This window comes from Pteropus vampyrus, unplaced genomic scaffold (assembly GCF_000151845.1).
Source record: "Pteropus vampyrus isolate Shadow unplaced genomic scaffold, Pvam_2.0 Scaffold34, whole genome shotgun sequence".
Classification (NCBI taxonomy): Eukaryota; Metazoa; Chordata; class Mammalia; order Chiroptera; family Pteropodidae; genus Pteropus; species Pteropus vampyrus.
The window spans coordinates 6,991,630-6,998,650 of NW_011888815.1; the positions used below are offsets into that span (position 1 = coordinate 6,991,630).

The window sequence follows — 7,021 nt, forward strand, 5'->3', positions numbered from 1 at the left end:
TGGATTTTCAGCCGCTTCCCTCTGTGGGTGGCATTTCCTGTGCTCCGTTCTCAGCGGATTCTGTGGTTGGTGGGACTACGTTCGTTGGCCTTGGATGTCACAGGCCACGACGCGGCACTGTGGGGTTCCCGGGCCGCTCCTGGCTGGAGGAGCAGAGGCGTATCTGTAGACAGACCGGGGTTCCAGCACCCACTCAGTGTGGACAGCGCACGCGGGGCAGAAAACCTCTCCAGCCTGTGGCTCCTCCTCTGGCCAAGATTAGGTCGGGGCGCTGACTCATCAGATGCCACAGCATAGGTACAGCCCTGGCACACTCCGGGGCATGGGACTTGGCGCGGGGGGACTCGGAAGCTGTCTGCAGACTCCAGTTTCCTCAAAGGGATTATTCACGGCTTAGCGACGGCCTCTCGGGAAGGACAAGGCTTCGTTGTAGTCCCCTCTCCCAGTGCCTCCAGCCAGAACCATGACTCACCTGCCACGGGGCTCTGCCAGGGAGACCTCATCACACGCTACCTGCCTCGCCTGCTGGCATCTGGCCTGGGTTCCCCTGAGCTCACCTCAGTTGGCCCAGACCGGGGGTGCCCGTGGGTGCCCTCGGCACAGGCACGATGGGACCCTGCCAGCTAGACAAGCAGACAGAGGCCAGGGGTCAGAGACGGAAGGTGACAGAAAACCGAGCCCCAACGTGCGGCCCAGGTCGGGGGCTGGTCGCCATCTAGACGAACACGCCAGCTCACACTGCAGCGGGTGGCTCGGGGGAGGCCATCACGCACCAGTGGCTTCTGAGGAGCTTCTGGGGTTTCCCGACCCACCGTGCAGCGCAGCAGCGCAACCGGGCGCTGATCTGGGCTCAGGAGTGGGATTTAAGGCCGGGTCTGTCCCAGCCCTCCCGGGAGCACATGTGGGGGTGACTCCAGAGCCCCTCTCAGGGGGGCTTCCTCTCCCGCCAGTGGGCAGTGGCTGGAGGCCATGATGGCTGCATAGAGGGGGACCCTGGGGACACCTGGCCCAGAGCCAGCACCCCTCACCCAGCCACCCCCTCCCCGGTCAGACACCGCAACTTCCGGTGGGGGAGGGTGTCTGGGGTGCTCCCTGTCCCTTCTCGCAGCTGCCCCCAGCTCGAGGCTTCAGCTCGGGGCCCTCGGCCATTTCCCTTTCTCCACAAAAACACCTGGGGAAAGGCAGCGAGAAAGTCTCCCCTTCTGGGACAAGCGCGCATTTTAAGCCTGTGTCTTCTGGGCAGCACTCGGTGTCCCTCCCTGCAACAGGCGGAGGTCCTGTTTCAGGGCGAGGGGCCTCTGGCATCCGCCATGGCCCCAGGGTCAAGGGCACGGGGGTCCTCGGCGTCCCTCCGGCCAGCCTGTCCTTGACCTCAGCTTCTTCCACTTGTCTGCCTTCCCGCCTCTGTTTTGTTTTTTTTTAGAGCTGTGTGTAAACATTAAGGTAAACTTAAACAGATGGTGACATTCTCAAGAATGTCACGACCCCTTTAGAGGACGCGGGGTATCCACCCAAGTGCAGCAGGAGTGGCGCCGGGGACTGTCCCTTCCCTAGCAGACCTGTGCCCGCTGGATGGCAGGGATTGCAGATTTTGCCTTCCACGCATTTTTTTTTTTCCACTTGATCAGGAAAATGTGGAAGAGAAAACACCGATATTTGTCAGGCAGCGTCTGAGCGCTTTTCAGAGATGAGCCTGTTTATTCCCCGCGGGTCAATAGAAGAACCGAAGCGAACAATAACTAACAACGATCAGCTCTGTTTTAAACACTTGATGCTAATTCGGCCGCTCATCTGATTGGAAAGCCTGTGGCAGGTACGTCGGTGACCGGCCCCCCTCCATGGGGGAGGAAATCGAGGCACGGGAATGTTAGGGGACACAGCGTGGCACCGCGAGCCCTCGGCCGCGCTGGAGTCCGGACTCGGGCGGTCCGCCTCGGCCTAAGCTCTCAGCCATTTTATGTCATCCTCGTCAAGTGGCCAGGCCAGGATCTGAACCCAGACCTTTCTGAGGTCAAAGACCCACTTCTCAGATTAAGAAGGAGCCTCGTCCTGCTGATGACTTTCAAACGTCTGCTGGGGACAGACCCCAGCCGAGAGCATCAGTTTCTTGCTGCGGGAAGGAACAGTGGGTAGACAAGAGGGGGAGGATTTCGTGGGGAGGGGCTCACGTGCCATGCTGTCCTCTCGTCTCCGGGTGCACTGATCAGCAGGCTTTCCTGTGCTCGTTGACCCAGAGGCCCCGGACATTTCCCTTTCGGGAAATGAGCTGGGCCAGGCGGGGCGGAGGCAGCTCCCCAGCAGCTTCCCACGGCCCTGTGTGGGGGACAGGCCACCGGGCTCCTCACGTCCCCTCTTCTTGCCTGGCCCCACCCTCTGCCGTCTATGCGAGCGCTTGTTCAGGCGTCTGTCTCCCGACGAGCAGGGGACACAGCCTGGTTTTATCTCGCATACTGGCTCAGGGCCTCCTGGCAATCAACATAACATTTGTTGAAAGAATTAATGAATCTCGAAGCACTTACTGGACAGAGGCCACGAACCCCTGGCCGGAGGTCCACTGGTCTGACTTCTGTCTTCAAGGGGACCGATGGGTCTTCTGAGGAGACTCAGTGGCCCTAGGCGCTGAATCTGTGGTTTCTCACTGGTCGGTGACAGAGCTTCGCTGGCCCGATGCCACTGGCTCTAAAAACAGGGTGACGAGCAGGCCGGATGTCGCTTCCCCATCCGCTGTCTCAGCCGCATCCCGCCAGCTCCCGGTCAGTCTGGTGTCACCCCTGGCTGGCTCCCTGCTTCCCGGCTCATTTCCCCAGGCATTCGGACCCCGGGTCCAGGTGTGCTCGAAGAGAAAGGTGCCTTGCTCCCTGGGAAAGCAGTCGGCTAGACTCTCTGCTCAAAGCCTGGTCCACTGCTTGTCGCTGGTCTGCAAGGCTACGAGCACAGACGTTGAGAGTAAGAGTTTAGAAACATTTAGAGCAGCTCGACACTGCCACAAGGTCCACACAAGTCACCGGTGGACTCTCTTCTTGAACCCCTAGGACATAGATCAGTTCAAGCTGGTCCCTCGAGATGGCACGAGGCACCGGTTGGGAAGAGGTGGCCTCAGAAATGCCTTTTCCTTGGAAGCCCCTTCCTCTCCTCGACCTCCTGCCCACGAAATCTGAGAGCATGCGAAGATCATTCTAGACTCCTGTTACGGCTGCATCGCTTACCCGATGTGTGATGCTGGGTGAGTCCCACGTGCCTCAATTTCTCAACTCTTGGCTATCGTGAGAGTTAACAAAACCAACACAGAGCTGGGCCTAGCCAAGTCTAAACACCATGCAAGGGTCAGTTCTTGTCATGGACGAGTACGTCCGATCCTGTCCCCGGCACTCAAGGGCGTCCAAGGAGCATGAGAACCAGGCCCTGCCTTTATGTTGTCGCTCTTTGGGAAATAAGACACATATGCACTGGGACCAGAGTGACTGGACACCAGCAGAGGCACGGGGCCCAAGAGCTGCCGGAGAGGGTCCCATGGTGGGGGAACCAGAGTCACATGGGTGACTGACCCCCGGAGGGGCTGTGACTGGGAGGTGGACCTTAAAGATGGGTCAGATGGGTCAGATGGGTCAAAGAAAGAGTTGAAAGTACAATACATATAGGTTTTGACGGGGATTATCGTTGGTCTCCTCGGTGGCTGGGCTCAGTGAGGCAAAGTCTTGAGAAATAATATCAACTGAGTCCCAGTCATGGAATTATAAATGCCAGCACTTAATCCCATAGGCCATGGGGCAGGAAGAGGGCAACATTTGTGGTTTCAGTGACACGATTTAGATAAGTCGCTAGCAGATGGATTAAGGCCTAGTATCTAGTAGGTAGGTAAGCAAGGAAATAAATAAATGAATCGATGCATTGATTAGAGTTCTTTGGCTTGTGGGGAAACTCATCCCAACTCAAGACGGTTTTGGTAAAAATGAACGTGGGGAATCTATTGGCTCCCATAACCGACAGGTGCAGAAATGACTTGGGGTCTAGCTGGGTCCAGGGGCTCAAATAATGTCGCCTGGATTCTCTCAGCTGGAGAGCGTAACTTCTGCAGTAATTCCAAAATTCTGGAATTTGGGTGTTGTTCGTTTTTTCTTTTTGTTTTTTTGTTTTTTTTTGTTTTTGTCCTGGCGTGGGTCTTTTTCCTCAGGAAATAAAATAGAAAGGTTGGCCATGCGTAGGCCACTGGCTCAATGTCATGGAGCTGAGCAATAAAGTCACTCTGAGCTGAGACAGGCAGATCGAGCCTGGAGGAGAGACGAGTTCCCCATAAGGAAACGGGGGTGCTGCTGACAGAGAAGGGCGGAGGGTGACAGGGCAGGCGAGGCTGTCAGATCTGCACCACTGACAGTCGCTGGGCAGCCAGAGGCCAGGAGCTCAGAGAGATGCCGAAGGCTTGGATGCGCGTGAAGATGAGCATGGGACCTTAGTGGACCACAAGCTCTTTTCCTCTCGACCTTCCCCATCGCAGGCCACGATGGCTTGAGATCTGACTCAGGCAGCTGGGGTCGAGAATCCAGGGGTGTCCTTTCTATAACAGGCACCCGAGGACACTCAGGCCTGAGGGGGGGATGTTAGGGGGCCGGAGAATAGATGTGTTTGTTTTGCTTTGTTTTCCCCGAGGGAAGAGAACATCACCAGCTCCATTTTGGCCGTATTCCATTGTAGATGTCTTCTAGATGCCTGAGTGGAAATTCCACCTGGATATAAGAGCGTGCCAGGGGTGGGCAGAGAGTTAAGGGTCATAATGATGGAGGGGCCTGACGAAAAGGGAGCGAGAAAATGCCGAGGCTGAGGGACGGGACGACTTGGGCGAGAGAGTGAATCCCAAGAGTGGGGACACTGAGCCAGTGAGCGGAGGCCGGGGAAGGGGGCGGGAAGGGGCAAGGTGAGACCCTGGAGTTGGAGACGTCAGACTCGTAGCAGCTTTTAGCAATAACAGGGTGGGGCGGTGTAAGAGGTGGGGGCGGTGGGGGGAGGTCAGGACCTGATCGTCCACATGGGTGACAAGAGAGGAGCCAGTGAGCTGGCTCGAGTCCTCCATGAATGAGGGGTGGTGGCCAGAGGAAGATAGAGCCGCAGTAGGGAGCTTTCCACCTTGACCCAGCCCCACCTGCCCCTCCCCCGCAGGCCACAGAGCCAGGGGAGCGCCCCGGGCAGGGCGAGCCAGGTTCCAGCGAAGGAGAACCCTTAAGGGAAGATTTGGACATGGGGGGAAGGAGGGAGGGGAATTCCAGGGAACCTGGGGAAGGGTTTGGGGCGTGGAGGGAATGCAGAGTCAGGTCGGATTAAGGAATGAATGAGCGAATCTCAAGCGACCGGAGCTCCGAGTGATGCCGCGCTGGTTGGCTGGGAAGAGGAACCACGTTACACCTGCCGTTCACCCCTGTGCGTCGCTGGCTTTGCTGCTGGGGGCGGGGAGGTGGGCGGCTGGAATGACACTTCGACGGTGGCCTGATGCGCTTCAGTTACGTACGTTTCTGTTCTCACGATCTTGTTTTGAGATCCACAGAATCTATTTCCTGAAGCCGTTCGTACCCTTATTTATATAAGTGACTAATCCTTTCGTAGGTAGAGCCAGGTCTCTGTCTCAGTTACATAGAGATACCGAGACAAATTACTCATGAACATTCCAGAAGAGATGCGTATCTATAAATGATCGAGACAGTTTCAATATGCAAATAGTATTGTGAGAAGCCTCGCAACCAACTAGGTTAGATTAGACACAATAAGCGGGTAGTTCCAAGCCAGTTATCCCCTTCAGAGATGGCACGGCGCCTCGCTGCATTCCAGCCTTCTGCCTGTCCATCCCACATGCATGTGGCTAGGAGCCTTCCAAAGGCAGCCGAGGAAAAGAAGGCAGGCTGCAGACTGTGTCCCGAAGCCGGAGAATTTAACGTCACTCTTACAGATCTGTCACAGCTTGTTGGTAGAACATTAGCCACTTGATGGGAGGTGCCTCCTGGATTTACTTTGTGGGTGTTTTGTTTTTGTTTTCATTTTTTTTTGTTTGTTTGTTTTTATATTTTTTTTTTGCAATACCCCTCTGAGGAGCTCATTGGCCCTAATAAACCTTGCAGAAGAAAGGCCATGACTAAATGGGGAGAACCGTTTGCAGTTAAGAGTCAACCCGGTTGAAACGCCAACCCAGGAAGGGACCGAGCTAGCGATGCGAGCGGAAAGAGATGTCCCCTCCTCAGAGCGAGAGACGTACACAAAACAATGAGCACAGACCAGACCGAGCCGCCATTCAGGCCTGAGTTGCCTCATGACTCTGAATTCTGAAAGGGAAATAAAATGACTTTTACGTGAACAGAGAGGTCTGCGCTCTGTCGCAAAATCGGCGAATGAGCTATCTGAATGCATCGTCGCTTCGAACTACTGGTTTTCCGCATTCGAATCTTGATGGCAGATGAGAAGGGTTTACGAAAGCCAAGGAGATTTTTTTTTTATTTATCCTCACTAGCTACATTCAGGTAGGTCATCTTAATAATACTTGTCCGTACGAGTGGCTGTCCCCAGCAAAAGAAACACAAATAGAAGTCTAGTGAGTTTCAAACCTCCCTGCCCCCACGGGGGACACCTGCCAAGGGTTCAGGAAGAGATGTGACAAGACAGCCAGCAGGGCTCAGACTTCCGATGGCAGGCGCCCCCTTCGGAGTCACCACCCTGTCCTTGGATGCGGTGACCACACTGACCTTGTATTTTTGCATCTAAATGAGTGTTGCTTTTGAAAGTTGGCCTCCCGGCGAGGTTCAGGCATGACTCTGGGGACAATGCCAAAGCGTTCTCAAAAGCCATCTTTGGAACTGACTTCAGGATTCTCCATGCAGAATGAAACCCTTGATAATAGCAAATTTGGGTCCGTTAAGGCTGCATTTGGTTGGTGAAGCAAAGCCATTGGAAATCAAGCCAAAAGCAAGGAGTGAGTCTAAATCATTCAGAATTTTTTAGGTAGCCTATAAAGATGCTTTCAAACAGATAATTCTATTTCATTCAT

General features: G+C 55.1%; 1 long non-coding RNA gene across 1 annotated transcript in view; it reads left to right on the forward strand.

Annotated features, from left to right (window-relative positions):
* The first annotated feature begins 1,634 nt into the window (after positions 1-1,634).
* The window catches only part of LOC111738049, a 9,394-nt gene continuing 4,007 nt past the window's right edge, over positions 1,635-7,021 (forward strand). Inside the window, exons 1-2 of the long non-coding RNA XR_002779658.1 lie at positions 1,635-1,813; positions 3,033-3,223. This is a non-coding gene — a long non-coding RNA (uncharacterized LOC111738049). The remainder of the gene's footprint in view (positions 1,814-3,032; positions 3,224-7,021) is intronic.